This window comes from Neofelis nebulosa, chromosome 4, assembly GCF_028018385.1.
Source record: "Neofelis nebulosa isolate mNeoNeb1 chromosome 4, mNeoNeb1.pri, whole genome shotgun sequence".
NCBI lineage: Eukaryota > Metazoa > Chordata > Mammalia > Carnivora > Felidae > Neofelis > Neofelis nebulosa.
Genome location: NC_080785.1, coordinates 137,575,669 through 137,602,775, shown reverse-complemented (window position 1 = coordinate 137,602,775; position 27,107 = coordinate 137,575,669). Strand labels below are relative to the sequence as shown.

The 27,107-nt window shown below is 40.5% G+C and overlaps 1 protein-coding gene and 2 long non-coding RNA genes across 7 annotated transcripts in view; 2 read left to right on the top strand and 1 right to left on the bottom strand.

Moving 5' to 3' along the window:
- Positions 1–5,604, top strand: part of LOC131509943 (uncharacterized) — a 320,351-nt gene extending 314,747 nt beyond the window's left edge. The window contains exon 7 of the transcript XR_009260805.1: positions 1,390–5,604. The gene's annotated coding sequence lies outside the window, so the exon portion shown is untranslated. The remainder of the gene's footprint in view (positions 1–1,389) is intronic.
- The window catches only part of LOC131509948 (uncharacterized), a 227,078-nt gene that overhangs the window by 73,333 nt on the left and 126,638 nt on the right, over positions 1–27,107 (bottom strand). The window lies entirely within an intron of this gene.
- LOC131509945 (uncharacterized) lies at positions 12,616–22,480 on the top strand. 4 transcript variants are annotated; one of them, XR_009260813.1, is made up of 6 exons: positions 12,616–12,745; positions 13,424–13,728; positions 15,286–15,412; positions 17,504–17,540; positions 20,920–21,011; positions 22,152–22,480. It is a non-coding gene; the product is annotated as an uncharacterized LOC131509945 (long non-coding RNA). The 4 variants fall into 4 exon arrangements; XR_009260811.1 differs by having other exon boundaries at positions 12,620–13,728; XR_009260814.1 differs by having other exon boundaries at positions 12,622–13,728; positions 15,356–15,412.

The following is a 27,107-nucleotide window of genomic DNA, read 5'->3' as shown; positions in this document are numbered from 1 at the left end:
GCTGTGAAAAATCAGGCTTTTTCAGAGGAAGTGAGATAAGACAAAAACTTACAAAAACAAACATCCTGAGGCTGGTGTTCAAAAGGCCACTGGCAAAATCTATAGTCTAATGTGAAGTGAGCTAAACAAACACATTACTGGGCCATCCAGGAAACGTGAAGCAGATGCCTGGAAGTGGGATGTGTGTTTTCAACCTGGGTAGAAATATCCCGGGGAGTGATGATATGGAATCAGACACAAAGTGCAGATAAAAACAACAAGGGGGATTGGCAACAGGCAGTGTCTCCAGGATGGACAGGAGGTGCTGCTGTTAAGTGGTTCAGAGCAAGTTCAGGGTAGGTGGGGGATTGGTGCTCCAATCTCACTTAAAGTTGCACGCCCTAGTTTTCTCCTAGTCCTGGCATTACCTAATGGCAACTAATTCACAAAGGAGTGGTGGTGGAGACCCAGTGGCCCCTGCTAAAGCTTTAGAACTTTTGTTCCTGCAAAGATTACGGTGCTGCCCACAACCCCCCCCCCCCACAACGTGTTATGTACTTTCAAATAAAAACAATACCAATTCAAAATATGAACAAAGGTAGTTCAGCAACATTCCAAGTTTTCCTCTGAGACTCATTTAATGCTTTTTGAGAAATACAAAATAGCAATTTCTGGCAAAAAAAAAAAAAAAAAAGAAAAGAAAAAAAAGATTTTGTGTGCTTTGCTGTTTCCTGACACACAGCGTTCATAAAGTGCTTTCAAACTCCTTGGAACAAATGAGGTACTCAGTCAGTGGTAGTTACTATTATTTTGAATAATAGCAAGATATGAGGTGCCTGGGTGGCTCAGTGGTTTGAGCGTCCGGCTTCGGCTCAGGTCACGATCTCACGGTTTGTGGATTTGAGCCCCGCGTAGGGCTCTGTGCTGACAGCTCAGAGCCTGGAGCCTGCTTCGGATTCTGTCTCCGTCTCTCTCTCTCTCTCTCTCTCTCTCTCTGCCCCTCCCCTGCTCTCTCTCTCAAAAATAAATAAACGTTAAAAAAAATAACATCAACATATGTTCCCAGTTACATTTACTGCAGGCTCCTTCCCTACCTAGCTAAGGCTCTCCTTTCTGTAGATGCGATTTTGCCACAATGGTACTATTTGGCATTGTTGGAACCCAGCTCTACAGAAATGAGGAAGGTGCTCGTGGCTGCCCTTTCCTCAGGACCAGAGTCCAATTCTCTGGCATGGTTTCCCACTGAGCCCTGTCTCTCTTTATACTTTCCCTGTCCTATCATGACATTTAATTAGTTATTTTTTGCTTGCTTTTAATTAAAGAAACACTATTTACACTCATCTGGGAACCATTCACCGAACGCCATCTAACTCTTGACATTTGTTTAGAAACCATCATTTTATTTTGCAGAATTTTTATAGCATGAATATTTGATGACAGCCCTCTCCAAGCACAAGCTCCTTCCTCTCCTTCTAGAAGGTAATAGCAGTCAAGTCAACCTTTAAATTGTTGTGACCATCACACTGAAATTTCAACTGCATTTTGGATTTACATTATCAGTAACAATTGGGAAAATTGTTGTATATCTTAAAGTAACCACACATATTGTTGTTATGCCTTGAAATAGTACATGTATTTCCTCAAAAAATCTTTTTCCTGGGAAGTCGTATCTTCTGCCACCAGCAATGTTTCAACGTGGCAGTTGTCATGGTAATGTCTAATTATTATTACCAGTAAACTATTCCAGATCTAGATTTGGGTACAGGCAAGATATACTCCAGGGGGAAAAAAATGATGGCAAAAACTCTTAACCACTATTTCCTTTGTTAAAAAATTGCATTCGGGTCACTTAATTCTACCCATGACATCAAGGATGCCTATTTTTATGAAAAGCTGGTTTTATACAGCAGGAAAATTGGCCCTTTCGTTATGATGCCTAATGATTCATGGCTGTTAGGGAACTCTTTCACAGAACAAAGCAGATTGGATTTGGTGGTGGACTTTGCATTCCACAGCATCTCTTAGGGTCTCTATGGGGTCAGGGATTTAAGTCTTAGAAATTGCGCTTGGGCTCCAAGTTGTCCAGTTTCATTTTCTGGAGTTTCTGAGGGCAATTGTAAAACTGGTAAAGAGGCAACAATGTGAGTTGATGCAAAACACTGCTGCCCATGAAAAGACCCAGAGGCACCAAGGGTCTCAGTTCTTAGCAGTGAGACAGAGATGCTCACTAAGAAGGGAATGAAGCATGGACAATAGAAAAACGTGGCTGTAACAGGGGTGATCAAAATCATGTAAAATGAGTTAAACCTTTAGAAATTAGATAGGCACACTCTCTAGGTGGGATAGCCAAGGTTTTTCTGGTCCCAGAAGCATCTCACTGAGTTGCTGGAAGAGAATTCTTTCCTATATATACTTGTTCTTTTCATCTGGGTTCCTGATTCTTTCGTTTAGATCTGTGCATAAGAGCCAGGTTTTGGGAATCGTGGGGCACATCATGTTCGAACAAACTTCTGAGCACTTAGTATATCTAGAGTGATAAATACCCTATTTCCTGAGTTCTACCAAGTCCATCTGTCAAGTTAATGCCAGGATGCAGGAAGAACACTGTATGGATATAATAAGTTATATCCCAGTTCAGAAATTTTAAAATATGAGAAGAAAAAGAGAGTTTATCTTAGAATAGGGTGCTGTGGGATATTCAAGAATGCAGTTATATTTAAGAATATGGCTTTAAATCAGACTGACCTAGGTGTAAATCCTGGCTCTGCCATGGATGAGTGAACTCGAACAAGTTATTTAACCTCCCTATGCTTCAGATTTCTCAACTTTAAATCGGGATGATGGGCAGTATTTCATCATTTTTTGAAGAGCCTGAAAATATTGTTAGTAAAACATCAATAGCACCATCATCATTGTCATGCTCCCAAGGTCTGGGCTAGAGATTCAAAATGTGATGGTTGTCAACATACTGGCACCAAGTGAGGGAGTAAGCATAGGGAGGAAGAATTTAGCACTTGCTATCTGGGTTTCAATCGCCGCTCTGCAACTTCCTAACTGCATGACCTTGGGCTTACTTGACCTCTTAGGGCTTTAATTTTCTCGTTGGTAAATACGAACCACCATAGCACCGATCTCTAAGAGTTCATGGAAGGTTTAAACGAATGACTATACATAACGTGACCAGCCCAATGCCTGGTACGTGGTAATCAATAATTATTGGCAATTTTTCTTTTAGTATTATACTCTATTTACTTTAAATATCTTTTCTACTGTGGTAAAATATGCCATAACAAAGTTTGCTGTTTTAACCACTCTTCTCCTTTGCGTGTCTACAGGTTTGTCTTCTCTAAGTGTCTCGGTGAGTGAATTCGTATAGCATTTGGCCTCTTCTGACGGGCTCTTTTCACCTAATGTAACGTCTTTGAGGTTGTTCCAAGTTGTCACACCTTTCAGAACTGCCTTTCTTTTTAAGGCTGAATAATATTCCATTGTGTGTATATATCACATTTTGTTTATCCGTTCATGTGTTGACGGACATCTGGGTTGCTTCCCTCTTTTGGCTACTGTGAATAGTGCTTCTGTGAACACTGGTGTATACAATGCTTATTAAAACACAGCATCAGGGAATTCATGCCAGCAGCAGCTGGATAAGGAGAAAAAACTCAGGAGCTCCAACATTTAAAGGACAGGCAAAGGAAGACTTACTTCTTTGGGAAAGTTCTTTGAAGGGTTCCAGGCAGAGGCAGGGTGTGGTGTCATTCACGAAGTGTTCGCAAAACATGTCACGAGTTTGATTTAGGATAGTGGCCTTGCACACGGGCAAGAGCGAACAAACAGATATACTGAGGAAATACCACGAAAAGGGATCATACTAGCAAGAAGAGCCATAATCGAAACCTCACAGCCTCTTCAAGAAGGCTGTGCTGTCCTCAAGTGCTTACAACGTGCTTGGCTCTGCTAAGTCCGTTACATCACAGCTTTAATCCTCTCTGCTACCCCAAAGTAGACCATCCCATCTAGGGGGTGAGGAAATCCACTATTGTGTAACTGCTACCGTCTCAGTGAGCTAGTGCTCAAACTAGCACTTTGCCCTGCTCGGCCTGCTGCGAAACCCTGGGTTTAAATGCCATGTGCTCTGCGCCCATCCTGAACAAGGCAAGAACTCATTTCACATTCAGCAAGGACTCTCCTGAATCCTTGTGTCTGCCTGGTCTTTTGGCACTGTCTTAAAGACATTTCCAGAATCAAAGGAGGACCTTTAAGTGTCTAATGGATTTGACACATGTATATTCTTATTTTTTTGGCTTGCCAAAGAGACCCAAACAACATCTGAGCCTGTGATATTCCTGATCCTTTCTTCACTAAATTTTCAAGTTATGGTCTATGGACCACAGCATGTTAAAGCCATACAAAGAACAGAGCAGAGGCCAGGAATTTCCCTTGATCAAAACCCCATTCTATTTTAGGTTCTATAAAAAAGGCAGCTCAAGTAAGAATGACACTTCCAGTTATCTACTGCTGCTACCCAAAAACGTTAATTTTTGTGGCGCAATCATGGCGTACCATGCAATTTACCACTTCCCAGGCAGTCCCTAATCTTCCATTTTCCTCCCAGGTAAGTTCACTTACGCCCAATGGAAGAGACATGGGCAGCCCACACCCTGAATATTTCCTCCTAGAAATACTTGACATGTGACAGATTTGTTGGTGACTCCTCAGTAATTAAAGTGTCATAACAAGTTGAAAAGCCATTTCTAGAGATTCAACAGGCAAAAATAATTTCCTTTCTATAAAATGGTTATGTTGCCAGCCATAACTCTTAAACAGGACTGAAGTGATAATCAAACACAGTGATATATGTAAATTTGTTTTGCACACTATAAAGGACCTTATGTATGTAAGGGATTATTATTTTTATTATTACCAATTGACCTGTTTTACATTTGATGTTACAAACTTGAAAGTCCTTTGCATCAGAAAGCTATTGACGTATCATGCGAAAATCTAAATTAAATTCAATCTTTAGCTTTTTCTCTAAGCAAGCTTAAAAACCTGGAAAAGTGGCGCATGTGATTCTGGGTTTAAAGGGGTGATACGGACCCAGGTTCCTTATCCTCAGCATTGTCACTATGGACATTTTGGTCCAGATCACACATTGTTGTGAGGGCTGTCTTCTGCATTGCTGGATATTTTGAAGTATCCCTGGCCTCCACATCTACCTCTGACCCATGACAATCAAAAAGTGTCTACACATTGCAAATGTGCCCCAGGAGGCAAAACTGCCCCAGACTGAGAACCACTCCTATAGACAATGGAGCTGGAAAGGCTGCTATAACAGCATGGACGATGGAAAGTTCTATATAATTGTAGATTTTTCAGTGTTGTTTCTGCTTTATGGGGGAAGCCCTTTTTAATCCTTCTCCTTCACAAATCTGCGAAGTTGAACTGAAAGTTCTGTGGTGTGGCACTGAATTATTGGCTGACTGTTGAGGCTTCTAGGGGATTAGACTTACTTAGCTAAATTAGCACTTGGATTCTATCAACATGGAGACCCAGAAATGAACAAAAGTGAAAGCAAATGAGATGTGTGCAAGTGAGTGGGGCAGGGGCAGGGGCAGGGGCAGAGGGAGAGGAAGAGAGAGAATCTTAAACAGGCTCCCTGCCCGGTTTGGAGCCAGACACCAGGCTTAAACCCACGCACTGTGAGATCATGACCTGAGACGAAATCAAGAGTCGGATGCTTGACCAACTGAGCCACCCAGGCTTTATATTTATATTTACAAATCCCCAAATGCTTTATATTTTGATGTAAAAAAAAAAAAAAAGACAGATGGCCAACACTGCCCACACACAGCTCAGCCTCACACACACACACACACACACACACACACACACACACAATCTCTAAAGCTCCCAAGAGCTCCTGTGCTCTTGTCTTCTAGGTGAAACAGGAAAAATTTAGAGCCAATCAGTCTGCTGAATAGCAATTTTTTTCTTTTTCTTTTCTGTACAGAAAACTTCACCAAGTTCTCAACCTCTGAGGAGAACTTTATCAAAGTTACTTGCTGTTGCTACCTGTTAAATAAGATATCAAAATCCTTAGAGCTTATCAGTTTCAGACAAGTCTGAAATATAAAATATGTGTCATACTTGACACTGCAGTTACACCTTTCCCTGAAAGGCCACCAAGGACTCTATAGTTTAATTAAGACTTCAGATTTAGAGAGGGCAACAAAGACGTAGATAAAGTGATTTCATCCAAGGCCATACAGATGGAAAATGACAGACTAAAAAGTGAACACCGGAAGGATTTTAAAGTTTCTTTTCCTGAGTTATTTTTCATCCCTCTCTCCTACTTCTATCTTCTTCTCTTTTTTTTTCATTCTGCCTCCCTTATCTTATTACTGATGATCTGTCAGCACAGCGCTTGGCTCCTAATACATGCTCAGGAAATACCAATCACTTAATCAAAGAAAGACTCAAACCACAGATATCAAGGGAAATGAATTAAAGCAACTTCCCACTGAAGAGACTATTTGCCTTAGAAGAATATGGCATTGTGACTTTTTAAAAGTAAAAGTGCTGATCGACAGCATTTTAAATTCATGGCCACAGATCTCAAATGGCCGTTCATTGGTGCCTAGAAATCCTACTGTTTGGGACATCCAATTCCCTTTCTCCAAAACAATGAGTTCATGAATAACCTTAGAACTCCATAGACATTTTGGTGGACAATGAAATACTAAAATAAAAACAAATGTATAGGTTAGACATTGGCTCAGCACAGCTTAAAGAAATGTCTGCTTTTGATGAAGCCTTTCCACAGGCAGTGGAACAGGCAAAGGCCAGTCAAAAATCTCAACTGGAGCTTTAAAATTCATAGCGCTGGTCTCCACACACTGCCATTTGAAAACAGAGATCATGCCTCCCCTTCTTTTAAGGTATTCCATGAGCATACACACAGACAAATTAAAACAAAACTCATTTTTGCTGGTAGTTCACTGCCTTCTCTATGCAACCTCACGTCAAGGAGATGGAAAAGAGACTAAAGCCAAGTGCACTTTCTAATATCCTTGCCCGAGCTCACTACCTGGCAACCACATGCACCACACATCACATGCAGACGCTTGCAGAATCCCAGAAGTTCAATTATTTTGCACATTACTATAATCACGGATATAGGTGCTTTGGATACTTGCAGTCTCTGGCAATTGACAGTTTCAAGCTGCAGTAATGGCCTTGCGGTTTCCCTAATTGTTATTTCCCCTGAGAGGGCTTAATGGAATTCATGCAACACAATCAAACTTACACAAACATTTCACATGCATGTCAGCTTTGATGGAGGTCCAGCCAATGGCAAGAGAACAGATAAACAGATATATCTCACTCTTGTTCTTCTGCTCTGCTGCACTTGAACTATTAGAATTGCCCACTATCTACATTCTTCGCTTCCACCGTATATGCCCTTGCCGACCTATCTCCCCCAGATGGAGTGTGAACATCACAGCTGGACCGATAATCCTACAATGTAAATTGGACCCTGTCACCTCCCTGTTTAAAACTCTCCAGAGCAATCTCATTGTCTGAGACCCACTGGCCACTGCTGGAGCCAGCCTCCCACTGTCCCAGTAGGCTCTCGCCACAGCCTCCAATCAGCCCGAAGTTTCCCCAGTCTCAGAGTCTTTATTTGAGCAGCACCCCAGCCTGAGAAACTTTGCCCAGTCTCAGTCTGCACGTGTCTCCATCAGACGGTTCTCCTTTGGCCACATCTCCCCTGCAGACTTTGTCTACAGAGGTCTCTCCCTTCATTCTTTATCAGAGAACCCCAATCACTTTCTTCATAGCACCGGGCTCAGTTTGCAAATACTGGCTTATGAATAGCTGTGCTTATTTCCTTATCTCTTCCCCCAAAGACTGTAAGAGATTCCATCTATTCCATTCGCTGCTGTAGAACAAATTTGCAACTGTAGTGGACATGAAGCAAACATAATAGAAGTTGCTTAAATGAACAAACATATATCATGACACAAATGGATGACAGCTTTGAAGAAACACATTTGCCTGAGAAGAAACCAAATGTAAGCCTTCTGTTCAAATGATTGCCCATACCCATTTAACCTTCTTTTTCTTTGGGCTCTGCCTGTCCCTTTACCCAGTTTGGGATTTACAGGAACTCAGGGTTTCCAACGTGGCATGGCCTCAGGAAACACCAAATGAGCCCAATGCTTATGTTTCATTCCCAGATTTTTGACCCCTGTATATTTTAAGGGAAGTCTAACCTTGATTCATTTACAGTTGGTAAAAACTATTTCATCTAATTGTCCTCTTTTTTTTTTTTTTAATCAAAACCTTCTTTTGCTGACACAGGAAGTCATATTTTGTCAAGACTAGATGAACTTGAACCCAGAGAGGTTTGAATTCTACTGCAACCTCAAAAACCACAAAAATGGAAGAAATGTGGGAAGTCAAATATGTTCTTGTGCCTCATCGATAGGGCCTAACATTTTTTTCATCTCGGGAAGATTTATGTGTTGCCAGTTCCAGCCCTACCCGTAGTTTCTTGGTATAGACATGAGACACCATGTGGGGACTCCAACTTCAGAAGCCAGTTTTCACTGCAACCCCTTTTGGCTTTTTGAGTTTCCAATGTAACCTTTGCAAACAGCTGGTCCAAATTCCATCATGTCCCAGACCCACACAGACCTCCTCTGCGTTATATTCAGTTTGAGGACAAAGGAAGTTCAGGGAGGAACAGTGAGCAAGATGTGATTTGGCCAAACGATTATAGCTGCTTTGCAAGCAGCTACCCAGAATACAGATTTTACTGTTTTTTTTTTTTTTTTTTTTTTTTTTTTTTTGTTAAACCTTTAAATGACTTATGGAACTGTATGCTTTTATGCTTTTTTTCCTCCAGAGCTGAGATAGAGGGCTCGCCCCTCCTATGTGATGTACCACCCATTAAAATAAACCCTCTACAGTCACAAAGCATATCTCCTCATGACTTGGTTAACCCCCACAAACACAAAGACCACCACAGCCCTCGACTTCTATCAGTGAGCAAAATGGAATTAAATAATGTGTCACCCCTCCGACTTTGATGAGAGTTGTATATAAACAGAGTGCAAGAGGAAAGAGATTCTAGTTCTGGGTCTAGAGTCTGAAGGCCTTAGGTTTATACCTTAGCTTTTTCACCTGTGAAATATATTACCTGGACCTCAATTTCCTCAGGTGAAAAGCAGGGCTAAAAACAAGAGAAACTTCCACATCAGAGGACTTCTGTGAGACTCAAATAAGTGAACGCAGATAAAATGCTGAGCACAGGCTCTGTGGAGAGTATATATTACATACTCAACAAATAGAAGTCAGTAGCATATTTTTTTTATCATCATTTTTTTTTCTTTCTGAATGAGGAATAGTTAATACTCTGGTTTCCCTTCAGATTGCATGAATCTTTCACCTTTTACTGAATGAGGAATAGTTAACAGCAAAGCTGTCTGAGGTAGAATCTGGTCAGTTGATAGGACTCATTTAGGAGCTCTGCACACATGGGTATACATCGGTCTTGGCATACAGAGTTCAAATTCCTTCTATGGCAACAGGGTGAGTAACTTCATGGCATGAATGTTAGGGACTACCTTCAAGGAGACTAAACTGTGTCAAGCGTCTATAATTTTTTTTAAAAAGTATTTATTTATTTTGAGAGAGTGATAGAGAGTGAGAAGGGGAGGGGTAGAGAAAGAGGGACACAGAGAATCCCAAGCAGGCTTCAGACCATCAGTGTGGAGCCCAATGTGGGGCTCAAACTCATGAACTGCAGAATGACGACCTGAACTGAAATCAAGAGTCAGATGCTTAACTGACTGAGGCACCCAGGTGCCCCCAGTGTCTACTATTTTTTAAACTTTATGTCCTGGAACTTGAGATGTGAAACCAACTAAAATTCAACCACGAATGAAAATATTTGGGGGTCAAAAGTGAAATTCCAGGTTTAAATGATCAGAGACAGGTATTCCAATGCACTACTAATGAAAGTAGAAACTGGTTTCACCATTTAGGAAAGGACTGTGAAAACATCCATTGATGTTAAAGCTTATGCATCATCTCAAGACCTAATAAGTCTACTTCACTGTGTTTAACACTACAGAAACACACCCAAGAAGACAGGCACAAAATATTTAGAATGGCGTGGTTTGCATTAGTGAGAGAAACTGGAAACAACTGAAAGGTCCTTTCACTTTTATTTTATTTTTTTTAATTTTTTTTTTCAAAGTTTTTAATTTATTTTTGGGACAGAGAGAGACAAAGCATGAACGGGGGAGGGGCAGAGAGAGAGGGAGACACAGAATCGGAAACAGGCTCCAGGCTCCGAGCCATCAGCCCAGAGCCTGACGCGGGGCTCGAACTCACGGACCGCGAGATCGTGACCTGGCTGAAGTCGGAGGCTTAACCGACTGCGCCACCCAGGCGCCCCGTCCTTTCACTTTTAAATAAGAGAAGCGAATTCCTTGAAGAAATAACCCTAAATATTTCAACAGATTCACAATTTGTCGTGCGGTTTGTGGACAGCCTATGTGGTGATTCAGTTACCCAACCTTATTTCAAAGGTGGCTCTGCCATTCCCTGGGACCTTAGAAACTTCTGCTAAATCTTTTGCATTCTGCTAGCACACAAGGCATGGGGAAAGGCAGTAAAGACTTTGACATTTGAATAGATCGAGCCTGGGTCACAGAGCACTTCTTTCCACAATTCGGTGGCCAGAATGCAGTAACCGAAGCCGTATCAATTCATGACGTGGTCCCGATACAGGTTGGGGAAGAATGGGAACCAGGCTTTTGATGAACAACTACTCAGTTTCCGACACAAATACTGTAAGAATATTAAAAGAATAAGGCTGATCTCTTTTACTAGCAAATGAGCCTTCTAAGACATACCACTGAGTGAAAAAGCAAGCGAGACACATGTCACAGAAGGGGTTCCCTTGGAGGCAGACTCTAAGACGGTGTTTACTGTTCAGGAAACTTATTAAGGAATATTCATTTTATCAGTATCTGAGGAAGCAGGATCGGTCAGAGGAAAAAGCTGAGCTGCAATGCAGGCCCAACGGCAGCTTCAGTCACTCCACAGCGTTCTGAACCTAAAAGGTCATTCTGAGTTGTCCCAAGATGGGCCAACATTTAGAGTCTTGCACTGAACTGGCGTAAGAATGTGCACAGTGGTTTCAAATGGAACCGGATCGGTTATTGAACGCTGGCTGAATCTGAAAGGGGTGAGGCTGAGGAGCTTCTGTGCAAGTCGTCAGTCCCTGAAGGGCTTGACAGCTGAAGACTGTCTGCTAACGACATTCCATAATGGGGCAAGGAGTCCTTCATGGAAGAGTCATGTGGGCAATGCACAGCAAGTCTACCTCGCGCCTCAACAATCGAATTGTCTACCATTACTGCCAACCAAAAGGACATGATTACTTTCTCTGACTGAATTTCTGCATGCATACATAAAAGCAATTTGAATAGATAAAAAGCTGGACACTGTTTATCATGACAAACAAGCATCAGGATTGTTGTGTTCCTTTTGAGAAAAGGAGGCAGGTCTGAGACAGAGGGCAAAGGTCAAGGAAAAGTTATCGGTAATGTTAATGTTTTTAAACAGAGAAAATGAATTGACACATTAGTTCTGTGATGAGGATTTAATAAAATGGCATTTGAGATGTATTTCTTGTACAAATATAGTGAGCAAAACAATATTCTATAGGAGTAGGACTTTCCATTTCTAAAGCGTTGGATTAAAATAGCTCTAATTTATTCAAGGATTGATGGACTTTCCTTCTCTCTTCTTCCTCCCACAGGTTTATGGCCATTTCATTGCTCACTGTATCTCCATCAAAGGGTGACTGGGGTTGGGGGGCCTGGGTGTGGGGAGGAGAGGAAGGAAACTAGAATCAGCAATTTCCATTACTTGCTAGCAACTCTGGTGAATATGTTTAGTGGGGGAAATGCTGAAAATCAGTTATTTGGATTATCTGAGCCTGTCAACCATCCATGTTACACCCTCTTCCCATTAGCAGAGACTCATGAGAATTGGCCATAATTGCATTTGCAGTGACGGCAATTGAAACAAGATTGTTTTCAATGACTGTGTGGTTCTGACTGAACTATTATTTTTTTTTCTCTTTCAAACAGCATGTATCCTAACAAGGCATTTTGAGGAAAGAGACAGAGCCCACTGTATTCTCACCTGTTACTTATCTACCAGTCTTTCAGGAAAAGATAGTTAATCTAGACAGAACAAGACAATTTTGTTTTAATCTGGTAATAGAATAGCTTATTAGGGATGCCCAGTAGCAGAAAGGCATAATATAATCAATAAAAGGACATGAAGGTCACCTGGGTGGCTTGATCGGTTAAATGTCCCACTCTTGATTTTGGCTCAAGGCATGAATCCATGAGTCGAGCTCCGTGTCAGGCCCAGTGATGATAGTGCAGAGCCTGCTTGGGGTTCTCTCTCTCTCCCTCTCTCTGCCCCTCCCCTGCTCTCTCTCAATAAATAAACAAACACACACACACACATGGTGAGTGAGAAAGAGAGAGAGAGAGAGAGAGAGAGAGAGAGAGAGAGAGAGAGAGATCAGGGAAGGGACAGAGAGAGAAGGAGAGTGAGAGAATCCCAACCAGGGTCTGCACTGTCAGCACAGGGCCTGTCTCAGGACTCCCAACTCGCCAACTGTGAAATCATGACCTGAGCCAAAATCAAGAGTCGGAAGCTTAACCAAGTGAGCCAGCCAAGCGCCCTTCAATAAATATTTTGAATAAATAGTTGTTGAATTCAAAATAATTGAATATTTTCATAATGCCAGTGTTATAACTCTATCTTGAAAATCTCTGTGTTGTGACTGTTCATACACTGGGTTTTAACCAAGTCACTGCCAAGATGAATGGTTTTCTCCTGGAATTACAATGCTGTGTTGGAAAAACCTTAGAATAAAATTCAAAAGAATATGGTTCTGATTCAGACCACCACTTACTTCATTTAGTGATTTTTGAGACAAATCCCACAGACTCTGTGTCAGTTCAGCTATCAAATGAATATACAAGGACAAATCCTATGCTTAATGTTTTATACATATTTTTGTATTCATGATTTTACCTTGACACTGATGTTAACAAGCTATTGAAGGGTTTCATTGGTATCAAACACAACTGAATCTTGACCTAACTATAGATTGACTGACGTTAAGTAAGCTAAATGGTCTCCTCAAGATTCTATGCCTACGTCTTCATTTTAAAATGAGTTCATATACTTATAGCTCATTTCTCATCAGATTGCTGTGAAGTCAAAAGTGAAAAAGCATGTAAAGTGCATTGCACAAAGCCTTCATATAAAAGGGAGTTATCTTCAAGTCTCAACTATCCCTTTAACAAGGCTCACTCTGCTTTTCTCTTTTTCCAAGGAAAAACACACGTTGTAAAATAAGCATTCTTCAAAGACAACCTGAAGACGTCTGGGAATTCCAAAGGCTGAAAATTCCATGAGTTCATAGAAGCTTTCACTAATTCCACAGATTTAAAGACAAAAGAGAGTCAACTGTGTGCCCAAACTCATTTCTGATGATTTCTTCCATCCTACCCTTTCTGCCTCTCTGGGGGTGGCTGTGCCTGTAAAAAACATTGAAGTTGTCAGGAACAGAGTCTGCTTTCAAGACTGGAATGTCAGAGTAGAGACTTCTGTTCCTCAGACCAGAAGAGACTTGATTTGGTAAGTTTCCAGGTCTGAAAGGAGACAGAGCTGGGACATGGGAACTGATACAGATAAACAGCACAAACACCTTGAGAGAGTGATATATCAAGAGAGACTAGAATAGGACAAGAACAAGATCATGACACAAGATGAGATAAGAAACCAGAAGACCCTGTCTAAAAGCTCTAATGTGTGTTGCAACCAGAGGTTGACCATATCCCACAAAATTCCACATTACATAATTGCAATGGGTAATGGGCGCTTCCTTGTAAAAAGGAGAGATTTGTTTTCCCTTTTATGGCTAAAGTAAAAAGCATGACAAGTAGCCCCATTAGGAAGAACAAAGTGTCATCATGTGAACTGGCACATCTCAGGTGAATTAGAATAAGATGATTATGGAACTGGGTTGATTTTTCATAAAGCAAAACCTTATTTCTAAAGGTGCCGAGAGACAGGATGGGGACAGGTATTACAAGGTTCAGGTAGTCTCTTTTGTTGTAAATAGACCAGTAAACAATACACAGTTGGACACAGAGCCAAAGAAAGGGGTTCCATTCCTCACTAGAACATAAGCTCCAAGAAGTCTTGTTTTGTTCACTGCTGTATTCCAAGCTCCTAGATCATGCTCAGCCCTTGATGATTATCTATTGAGTTAATTAGCCAGCTGTGAGGCCTTGAAAAGAAACCAGTACATCTGTGAAATAGGGAGTAGGTTTAGATATTCTCTAAGACCATCCTAGTTTTAAAATTTTATGGTTGTATCAGAAACTACAAATGAAAAAATGGACTTTACATTTTTTATCTCTATTACCTATGTCATTTCTTCATCCAATGTCTGTATGATCTATTCTAGCACGGCTAGGTGTAGAAAAATACCCCCGGTGGGGTATAAGATGTCTTCAGGAGTCCAAAGATAATTACTCTTTAAAATGAAACCTTTTTTTTTTTCGATATGTGTAAGAAAAATACAATTCGTTTTTCAACTCCATTTATGATAATGTTGTAGAGTTTACTTTTCAAATAAAGTTACAGGCAAGTCAACTTAATTAAAATATTTTAAGTAAATTACAATGCAAGTGTCTTACAGCAAAACTCACAAAAAGTAGAATACAAGCAACTCCTGTTTGAGAAAAGCACGTCCATCGATACTTACAGCATAGATCTCAAAACCTGATTTTGACTAGTGATCTCTAGAGGAATGAATCCCATCTGAGGTAACCTTGAACACTACAGCCCTATTTGTAGTAAAGTAACTACCTTCATTGTACTCTTTAAAAATATAGTAGGTATTTTTAATACCTTTATATTAAATATACAGTAGCTACTGGGCAGCTCAGTCAGTTAAGCGTCCCACTTCAGCTCAGGTCATGATCTCTCCCTGTTCGTGAGTTTGAGCCCTTTGTCAGGCTCTGTGCTGACAGGTCAGAGCCTGGAGCCTGCTTTGGATTCTGCGTCTCCCTCTCTCTCTGTCCCTCCCCCATTCATGCTTTGTGTCTCTTGGTCTCTCAAAAATAAATAAAAACATTAAAAAAATTTAAAAATATACCTGTTCTTCTGGCCATGATGGATTAACAGCTACTGAAGAAACCACCTACCATAAACAATTAGAAAACTGAAAACATCTATGTATTACCACTGTTTCCAGACCATGGACTACAGACAGCACAAGACTATGATCCCTAAGAAAAAGAAAACAGATGAGGTAAGGATGTAATAAAATTTTTTTTTTTTAAACCAGGAGATACTTTTCAGATTGCTAGTCAGGGAAAGGAAGCCCAGGTAGAACATGGGCCCTCACTAACTGGAACAGACAGAGTTCAAAGACTGAGTAAGCTGAAGTGACTAGAATTTGTGGGACAAAGTACTAGAAAGGAAAGAGATATTTAGGAAAGAAATTCAAAAAATATGCACAAGGGCGCCTTTGAGCCTTTGGGTGATTATCAAGCCATACAGAGCAATACTCCACAAAGTACAGAACTGGGGAAAGAACAATATTTAACTTAATGGCTACCTTATCTCCCATTGGGCTGAACCATCTTCAAGCTCAGGCCAGCCAGAGAGAAGAAACATCACTGAAACCATTAAGCAGTTAGTAGAGACCCTAGAATGGCCATGCCTCAGTAATGATACAAAATTATCCCTGGAATAAAGACTACTCCATACCTTCCCTAACACATCTTAAAAACAAGTCTCATAAAGATTAAAGTGATCCATACTTTAAATGACTGCCAGATCACAGAGCAACACTATCTAAAGGAACATCATAAAACCTGAACATTCAACAGTACAACATTAACAAAGCACCGCATCTAATCTAAAATTACCACACCTGCAAAGGATTAGAAAAAAACCTTTTTCTTCCCCCACAAGCAGAAGAAAAATTAGGCAACAGAAATAGACCCACAAGTGACAGAGAATATGTAATTAGCATACGAAGACTTTAAAATAGCTATCATAAATAGTTGGATTAAAAAAACACGAATACAGTAACAGAAATGAAAACTGTTAAAAAAAAGAACCAGTGAAACTTCTAAAACAGAAAAATATTTAAAGTGAAAAAATTCACTAGGTGTAATAGCAGTTTGATTCTGCAGAGGTAAAGGTCAGTGAACTTGAACAAAGAGAAGAAAGGATAATCTTTTCAAAAACTGGTGCTGTAACAATCAGATGTCTGTGTTGGAAAATATCAACTTTGAACCCAAGTTCCTATCACATACAAAAATAAACTAGAAACAGATCCCAGAACTGAATGTAAAATCTAAAACCGTACAAAGTTGTGACTTTAGTTAGGCAAAGATTTCTTAGGACACAAAAAGTACTAACCATTGGAAAAACTGATAAATTAGATTTCATCAAAATTAAAAATTTTGCTCCTCATAAAACAACCACAAAAAAAGATGTCAAGTCAAAAATTCAAAGAAAATAGTTGTAATACTTATCTTTACCCAGAATATATATATTAAAAAACTGTCATAACTCAATAATAAAAACACAACCGAATTTTAAAAATGGGCAAAAGCATTGAACATACACCTCACAAATGAAAAAAATATATAAGTGGCCAATAAGCACTGAAAGATATTTCAAATCACAGTCACCAAAGAAATGCAATTTTAAACCACTCTATACCCACTAAAATGGTTAAAATGAAAAAAAGAGGAACATTACTAATATTTGCCAAGAATACAGATCTGGAAATGTCACCCATTCATGGTGGGAGCGTAAATGGTGTAAGTATCTTAGAACACAGTTTGGTAGTTTCTTGTAAAGTTAAATATAAACTTACCATATATAACCCATCAGTTCATCTCCTATGTATGAACCTAAAAAATAAAAAGTATGTGTGCACAGTCTGCTAGTCTATTTATGTGAGTGTTTGTTGATACATACAATATGAATGAGCCTCAAAAATATTTTGCTGAGGGAAAGCAGCCACACACAAAAGAATATATAGCACATGATTCCATTTGTATAGATAGATTAGTCTATACTGATAGTAATGTAACGGCAACTAAGGTTGGGTTGGGAAGTTGTCTGGGCAGGAGCAGAAGAGAATAGTGAGTTGGAAATTTTCTCTTTCTTGACTTAGGTGATGGTTACATGTGTTTATGCATATATCAAAACTCACTGAGCTATACATTTTAAACGGGCACATTCATTTTGTAGTATGTAAATTATACTTCAATAAACTTGAGAATATGTTTATTTACACACTCACAGGGCAAAGTTATTTTAGGTTTCTGCCTATACATCTTTTGTATCATTTATCTTTTTTCTATTTCTTTTATTTCAGATTTGTATTCTCTGATGTCTCCCCTTTCCTACACTTGGTAAGTTTCAGCCCCTTCCCCCATCATGGTGCATGACCAACAATCATGGTGCATGACCAACATAATAAGTGATAGCTGTTGTCATGTCTGCAAATGCTTTCAGTTGTACAAAAAGAAAACTTCACAGACTGTTCCCAATTAGGTGACGTACCCATGTAAGGTTGGTGGTAAACCAACTGAGACCCACAGATCTATAATCTTCTAGCTCGTATTAATGCCGCAATGCTTAAGTTAATTGTTCTTTAGGCAGATCTTTAGCAAGTTGACTTTATTTCTTCTTCTTCTAAACATAACAAACTAAGGATGTTATCCCAAGTCTACGTTCCTGAATGCCATGCATTGGTGAAAGGAGGCAGGAGGAAAAAGCTTGGAGACTCAATACTCTTTTCATGCTCTGAAAGCCTCTTTGGACTAAAGATAATACAAACTGTGGGTGTTGTTGCCAAAAACATGAGATTTTTGGTTTCAGCTGGTGATTCAGGAGCTCAAAGTGTCAACTGGGTAATGGTACCCAGGAATAATTCAGTCCACCAGTCTTTGTAGAGTGATTGGACACAGTGCAGGTCAACAACACTGAACAGCCAAAAAAACAAAAGTACATTGTCAGCTAGCAACAATGAGAGAATCTTAACAGGTGTAATTTATAGCACTACTGTTGATGAAGTTAGTAACCTTTAGCAAGGAGACAGACAATCAATAAATAGCTGCCTGAGAGTCTGCACCTGCAGAAATTTAAGTGGAAATTGACCAGAAAGTCAGCTGTAAGAGGTACTAGCAGAATATTTAAACCAGATGAAAAAATTTAAGGTTAATGATAAATAAGTGACCAAAAATGTAGTATTAGAATAATGATTTCTTCAACTTCCTAGAAAAACTGGATGAATGTTCACTAAAAAAAGAAAAAAGAAAGCAAATGTAGAGAGTAATACATTGATGCATTTACGGAAAGGGCTTAGGGTATTTAAACTGTGGCTTTGAAACTGCAGAAGGGGAAAACATATTTTTAGAATTTAGTGCATGCATTTCTATTTATCAGTGTACCATCTATTTCTCTGCTTAGATCTTATGGTATTACTGTGGAGATACTTGTCATACAGCTTATTCAATTGGACCACGGTATATGGATGTACAGAGTTAATCAACGTTGTAGATAAGTGATAAGGCCTCGGGGAAGAAGAACATTCAAGCTCTGGTCTAACACAATGAGTTAACACCCTTGGGAATGAAGAGCTATTAAACAAAACAGGGAGGCCATATTGCTCAGTGAATTCAGTGAGATCTAATGGGAATTTCAGAGTAAATTTATTTTACAGATGTGTAGGCAGCTTAATAATTCCAAGTGCTTTTTCTATTCTAAAGCAAATCACCCCACCACATCTTTTCATTTAACACTAATCAATTTGCTTAACGGATTAGGAAGGGAAAGGATGTGCCCCAAGTAAAATGATCCTTCTTATCTTTAAGTTTTGCACTTATAACTCCTTTCATAGCCTTTTACAAATCTACATTAGCTGTGCTGTCACAACTTAAGTACATCTTTTGGCTTCAGGAATCGTGGGGGAGTTCAGGAGAGTCACTTTTTACAGTAGTAAGACAGCTCTAACAACAAGCAAAGGGCTCATCAAAAATAGAAGACATCAAACAGACAAAGCGATCAGGTAGCTTCGAGTAACTTCCCATCTTAGTGCAGCAGAATCAGATACATCTATATCCTCAAACATTCCATATCCTGGTTTCAAAATGTTCACTTTAAAATAGATAGTAAATAAACCCGGACTTGTGACAACTTTTTGCTATTATCCCCTATCAACTTGAGGTCAGACAGTGAATGGTATCCTATGGATTTTAAAAACTAGTGACTATCTCAATTTAGACTCAAGGTCCAAGGACAACTGGACCTGCTTCTATGAATAATTAGTAACATTCCACAGAAGGTATTCTTACTTTTCGTTGTCTAATTCGGAAACCACAAATAAAACGTTGCATTCAAACTAAATGAAATTAAGAACTTTTATGAAAGAGGATAACATTTTTTAACAGTAACATTTTCGACTTGGAAAGATTTGATTGAGGGTCTGAACGCTCTGTTCTGCACACTAGCTCTGTGAGACCAGCTCTATTGTAAGCTGCTTACATTAGTGTCAGTAATGTAACAACTACAACTACAGGGTTTTTTTCCCTCTGTTCAAGTCACTGTTCTAAGTTCTCTACGGTTACTCACTGAATTCTCCGAATAACATTACGCGTTAATTATCATCCTCTCCACTTGACAAGTGAAGATATTGAAGCGCTAAGAATATTTAACGTGCTCAAGATCGCAGAGCTTGGGAAGAGATGAAACAGGTTTGAGCTCTGCACAAAAAGGCGTCCGTAACTGTACAAGGAACACAACAGGAGTGGGCCCATGAAAACCCACCTGTAGATGTCCTTTAGCTAAAAATACCAGCCAAGTCGAATGAAACAGCAAACAATCAATGAGGGTCAGCCAGGGTCAGTATCTTTTTATGCCCAATTGTAAAAAAGATTCTCTTATAGTCAGTCCATATGAATTTGTGTTAAAGAAGGTACAAATACCAAAACGAGGGCAGGTTAGCTTCTGAAATATAAGAGAGAAATTTTAGAATCACTTCCTGGTGGTACATTCTATTGCTAAAAAGTGATCTTCATCAGAAAACAATTTTAAAAAATCACCAACAGTTTTAACTATGGAATACTGAATAGATTTTCCAGTCTACTGTTATGGAATGGAGCACAGTGAATGTTTGCTCACCAGGCACCGAGAATGGCATTTTACACACGGCCCGTCATGTTGGGTTAAGAATTAAGTCATTTCTAACCGATTTGGAAACTGAGGCTCCAAACATGCTACAAGTCACACAGCTCTCCCGGGTGGTAATGTTGGGATTCATCTCCTGGTCTGTTTTCAAAAACTCTCACTCTTTCCACTCTCCTGCACTTTGAATCTCATCACTGAAGCCCTAAATTCAAATAACAACAGAGATCACTGTCCAAGATGAGTTTCAATTGTCAGCTTGTCTATTGAGATAGAGAGTTTGGCTTTGGAAAAGAAAATCAGTGGTTAGTCTGTCACCCTATTTCAACTTCTTCTCTTTCAGCTTACACAGGAGAAGGTTTCCTTGAAATTTTAATGTTTGCAAACAAATCAAATCTTGTGGCATCAGATGAGCTATATTTTCCACACAAACAAGGGGTAGGAGGGGTGGGAAAATAACCTGACCTTCTTCTTGAGATTGGAAACGCTTAAAGGCATATGTGAAAAGCCCCCAGGGGAAAATATTCACTATTTTTTTTCAGCAGTTCAGCTCAGTGTCTGTTGCCTAATCATTTTCTTATCGCCAAATATTACATATTTACACAGGTGCTTCTCTGATTTAATTGTTTGGAAGCAGTCACTGGAAGCAAGGCTATGTGACTCAGCTTTGGTGATGCAGTCCAGCTGGGGTCTGACAGGTAAATAATTACCACTAATCAAGGCCTAAATGAATTCAGGTTCTTCAAAGTCAGATGGGGGGGGGAAGGGGGTAAGGGTTATAAATGAACTGTTAGCAATATCAGGAGAAATAAGAGCTGAGGAGTCTAGTCTTAGCCGAAAACAACAAAGAGAAGAGCTAGCAAAAGTAAGACCTCGACTGCCACATGTATTACAGCACAGAGACCTCTGGCTGGGGTTCTGGCATTCCCCATTCAGGCCTAATTCACCTGGGGATCTTAGGAGCCTCTCTGTAAAACTGAGTTGGGTCATGAGCTGTGTCCCTTCCAGTCCTCACAGGGTATAATCTCCTGATTTCCTGATGCGGTAATTCAGATTTCTTGACATAAAGAGGAAAAACATTTCTTGCTCTGGTTTCTGTATCAATAAATATTGTCTCAAATAAATACTAAGAATGAACACATTTGCTCCTTGACAACGAACCATAGGTTGTGAGTGCTTATTAAGTGAACAGACTTAGGTGGGAGGCTGTCCACCCTCTTCAGGGGCCAGTGGAGATTTCCTTGGAGTTATTAGGAAGGGAACCTGCCCCAAGGCCCAAGGCTCTACATGATGTATTCACAGGCTGCGAGGACATTTGTTTCAAAGTCGGCCTCCACTTGCTAGAGAAAGGCTTGCAGCCACGTTTGCCGGTCATTTTTCAGGCTCCTGGTAATGAACAAAACAGGTCTGATAATTTTCAATAATATACTCAGGAAATGTGTGGTGCAGCTTTCAAGCAGTTGACGCAGAAATCTGGTTCAATCAGTGTTGAGAGCCATGCCTGAAGAAGCCTTCTGTGTTTTGGGACCAGCCAGGGTAGCTGTATCAGCCACAACAAGGCCATATTTTGACTGGTTTTCATCAGTTTGACTCGGGTGTTTTTTCTTTCTTTTCTTTTTCTTTTTCTGCCTCTTGTAAAAGCATTTGGCTTCGAAGCACAAAAAAAGAATTTTTTAGTTATAACTCCAACCAAGTTCTCTCTTATTGTCTTTCATAAAATGTGGGTTGGAGGATTTACCTCATGGTTTGACTCCTGGCTAGAAGTAAGCAAGAGTCTAACATCAGGGCAAAGTATTAAATTATCACCTGTGATTTTTTTTTTTTATCCTTTTCTTTAGTCTGAAATTGTGGCGCACACACCTTTGCTCCGAGCAGAGTCCCCACCACAGCTATGAATGTGGGGGTCTGGGAGAGAAACACCCTCTCTTGTCAGAATGAGCACAACCCTGAAGAAAACATCACAACCCCGAAGAAAATTACCGACATCTTAAGGAAATGGTTCTAACTGAGGTCTTCCAACATGCAATACTATGTGCTGACTCAGGGAAAACTTAAGGCAACATGCTGAAAACATTTACAGGCCCGGAAAATAACTGGTTTAATAATTCAAGATGCTTTTAAGTTACAAAAAGAATACTTAAAAACAAATAAACCTCCCTTTCCAAAAGCCGTGTCGTAGAGTCGGCCACTCTTGAAATGAAAAAAACAGAGCTTGCCATCAAATGCAAATTCAGCCTCTGAAACTCCTCAACAATGGACAAAGAACCTCCATACCCCACACCCCTAATCGACAGATGGAAATAAATGTCTGTTTCAGGACTTCAACATAGTTAGATGAAAAGTGAAATATTTAATCAATTCCTCAGATGTATTTTCGTCTGAGTGTGCTATATGTCAGCGCTTCCAAGTGTTCCACATTCCTGGATCATTTTAGGAGGGTTTTTTTGTTTTTGTTTTTGCATTGCTACACAGCAGGTACTGGGATATGGACCAAAGTTTCTTAACCTGGGCAAGTATTCACACTTTGGGCTTAATAATTCTTTGCCGAGCAGACGATCCAGGCGTTGTAGGATGTTTTAGAGCATCCTTAGTCACTTTTTACTAGATTCCAGCGGCACTCCCCCAGTTGTGACAGACAAAAATATCTCCAGACACTGTGAAATAACTCCTGAGGGAGCAAAGGTGCCACTAGTTAAGAACACACTTTACTTACTTTTATTAATTTGATGCCAAATACACTCGATAAGGTAGGTGCTATTATTGCCCTCCTATTTCTTCATCATTCATAAGTAATGAGAACATAGCATAGAGGGCATTGAGTGAGCTGTTCAATTTCATTCTAGTGAGTGGCAAAAAAAAAAAGAAAAGAAAAGAAAAAGAAAAAGACTTCAACCAGGGGTACCTGGTGGTTCAGTTGGTTAGGGGTCAGACTCTTGATTTCGACTGAGGTCATGATCTCACCGTTCATGGGTTTGAGCTCCACATCAGGCTCTACACTGTCGGATTCGGGATTGGGATTCTGTCTCCCCCCTCTCTTCCTCTCTCCTGCTCACTCTCTATCTCTATCTCTCAAAAAAAATTTCAAAAAAAGACTTCAACTAGATCTGCAAATGTTATACTTAAAAAAATGTTTATTTTTCAGAGAGAGAGAGAGAGAGAGAGAGAGAGAGAGAGAGAGAGCACAAGCAGGGGAGGGGCAGAGAGAGATGGGGACAGGGGATCTAAGTGGGTTCCGTGCTGACAGCAGAGAGCCTGACACTGGGCTCAAACTCATGAACTATGAAATCATGACCTGAGCTAACGTCAGATGCTTAACTGACTGACCCACCTAGGCACCCCTGTAAGGGTTATACTTTTTATCCTACCACTGTCTATATCCAGAATCTGAATTGAGCAATACTGTAGGTGCTTTCTCTATAGTCTAAGATTTCTAAAAATACAGAAATAAATGAACACATTCTTAAAAGAGTTGCTAAAATGTCACATTATGCAAATCTCCTTCCAAATCAAAGATGTTCATTGGAAGGTGGGGAATGACCATCCGATGGGGCATACCTGGATGACGGTAACTGAGACACATGTAACTGCTGCCATTTGCTTGACCTTTGCTGTTTCAGCTCCCTGAATGGATAGGCAAGTCTAGATCCTGCCAGATTCACCATAAAGCAGACCACCATAACACTACTGCTTAGCAAAAACTACATTGGGATAATGGAAAGAGAACGGAATTGGGTTCCGAGGGTTGGGCATACCTAGACATTTCTGCTCACTAACTCTGGGAATTCGGGGAAGTTGATTAATTTCTTTTAGCTTCTGATTCCTTATCTGAAACTAAAAAGGACAATCACACCTTCTGCCAAAGTGGTTATAAGGACAAGTTAATACATGCCAAGCCCAGGACATAGAACTTGGTAGGAAACGGACACTCAGTAGAGGGACATGAAAACACTTATTGAGCTTTTACTGTATACCAAGTACTGTGGCAAGGGCTTTACATAAATTATTCAGCTTAATTCATGAGGTGCGTTACCTGCCTGTTCTGTTAGGCAGGCACCCCTTCCTGGGTCTGTTTACTTATCTGTTATCTGTCTCCTGCACTTACAGAACAGCAAGGAGCGTGCCTGTTTTAGTTACTGTCGTAACGCAGTGCCTCATACCTCCATCAATGTTTGTTGAGTTATTAATGAACCAATTTCTTCTTAATGAAAGAAAACAGATACACCTGGGAACAATCTTAGGCTCTCTCCTATGAAGCACTCTTGATTCTTTCATGGCAGCATTTCTGGGATTCGTTCCTTTCTCCTCATTCACTCACCCACCATCCTGCTCCTGACCCTCACTGCCTGGAGTCTGGACTACCCGAGTCACATCACAATCTTCACGTGGTTCCTAGCCTCCTCTCACACCCACCCCTGCTCCTCACCGAAGAAGGAATCTTCTTCACGCACCCCCATCAGCAAATCACGACCATTCACTCGCAACCCAAGCCTTCCATGATCGATCCCACTTTCCCTAACCCATCTCATCTTCTGTCACTTACTAACATTATCATTATTCCAGGCAGATCATTATCTGCTTGAACGTTCTGCTCCGGGGACCTGATGATCATCCTGTTACTTATTTAGTGTGTAGTTTACTGAGTGCCTCTATTGTACACATACCATGTATGTGTGCTCCTACCACACAAAACATAATTACTGTCCTTGGGAGTTTAAAAACACGGTTAAGGAGAAAAGCACCAACACAATTGTGATATACTACTACCTATCCATTTGAAAAGGGTACAGGATGCCAAGTAGGCACCTGGGAGGGTCTGTCACCCACAACTGGGAACTCAGAGAAATGTTTCCAGTTGAGGCGGGGAGAGCTAGATAACCTGACCCCTCACACGTCAAAAAAGGAAGAGAGCTTTGCTAGGAAAAACAGCGCAGAGACAATAGCAGAAGGAAGAATACGGCTCACTTCACCCATGAGCCACATGAGCCCTACTCTCAGGACAACGGGGAATCACAGAGGAATTCACAACAGGTTAGTTGAAATGTAACTGTTTGAGACTCTAAAGGAGGGTGGTGCTGCCATGAGGACTTTACCAAGTCACCATTTCTTCTTTATAAAATATAGCCTTACGGAGCAAATCCATTTCCCGGCAGAAAGAGGGAATGTCAGGAGCGTCTGGGTGGCTCAGTCAGTTGAGCGCCAACTCTTGCTTTTGGCTCAGGTCATGATCCCATGGTTCGTGGGTTCGAGGCCTGCATCAGGTTCTGTGCTGGCAGCTGTGAACCTGCTTGGGATATTCTCTCTCTCTCTCTCCCCCCCACCCCTCTCCTGACCTCTCTCTCTCTCTCTCAAAATAAATAAACACTTTTTTAAAAAGAAAAAGGGAATGTCAAACAAAAGGATTTTTGTCCTAGTCTTTGGGAAAAAATCTGAAAAAACCTACACTGAGGTCCTCTCTGAGCTGTTAACAACTTTGGTGCTTTTCCATGCCTCGATTTCCTCATCTGTCAAATGAAGGGAATTAACGGACTATATGATCTACCAGGCTTTTCCCAGCTCCTTCCTCCTCTGAATCCTGACCTCTTGCAGATGGTCATTTTGAAGCTAGAAATCTGCTAAGAAGACCCATTTGAGAAGCTTGTTAAAATCGTGGAAACCCCTCACCCTCTGAAATGTAGGTAAGGTAGGTGTAAAGTGGGAACATTTAAAAATAAAAGTGCCCCAAGTGAATCTCATACACTGGTTTTCAGATCCAACATTTGAGAAACTCTGACGGAAAGGAGCGTCCCTTCATTTAAATGGAAATAGAGGGCACCTGGGTGGCTCAGTCAGTTAAGCGTCCAACTTCGGCTCAGGTCATGATCTCACGGTTTGTGGGTTTGAGCCCCACATCGGCCTCTGTGCTGACAGCTCAGAGCCTGGAGCCTGCTTTGGATTCTGTGTCTCCCTCTCTCTTTCTCTCTGCCCCTCCCCAGCTTGCACTCTGTCTCTTTCTCTGTCTCAAAAATAAATAAAACGTTACAAAAAAATTTAAAAAAAAAATAGAAAAGAGGCCTGGAGATGACTACTCTTTCAGGAACTGGCCCCTATACAGTTAATCATAAAGAGCCCCAAGTATCCAATTATACCTTTGGGAAATAGAAGCCAAATTAGAATAGATCACCTTGGGGTACCTGCGTGGCTCAGTAGGTTGAGCATCCAAATCTTGATTTTGGCTCAGGTCATGATCCCAGGGTTGTAGGATCAAGCCCCATATCCGGCTCTCTGCTGAGCATGGAGCCTGCTTAAGATTCTCTCTCTCTCTCTCTCTCTCTCTCTGCCCCTTTGCCATGCTCGCAGGCTCTCTCTCTACCCACCCCCTCCAAATAAAAATAAAATATTTTTTTTAAACAAAGATCATCTCAAAAAAAAAAAGATCATCTCATTGGAATTTAAATGGAGAGACTATCTATCACCCCTTGTTGATTCTATGCTGTGTGCCCTGCCCTGTGCCAGGGGGCCTGTAATGGTCACAACCAGGTGGCAGCATCACTCGTTTCCAACATTAAGAGGCTGTGGCATTTGCAAGTGAGGAGTTAGTATCACAAATGGTCGCAGGCTTTGGTTACCTCTTCTACTTTCCCATCACCTGGAGATAATTTTCCAGCATATACTGAACATATACGCCCTTTGCTTTAGTGTTGCTTCCCCAGTACTTGGTCATTTGAACCAACACAATTATCTCATCAATATACTACCCTAATACATAACTGAAAATATGCCAGTCTTTGAGGATGGGCTCAAGAAAACCAATTTTC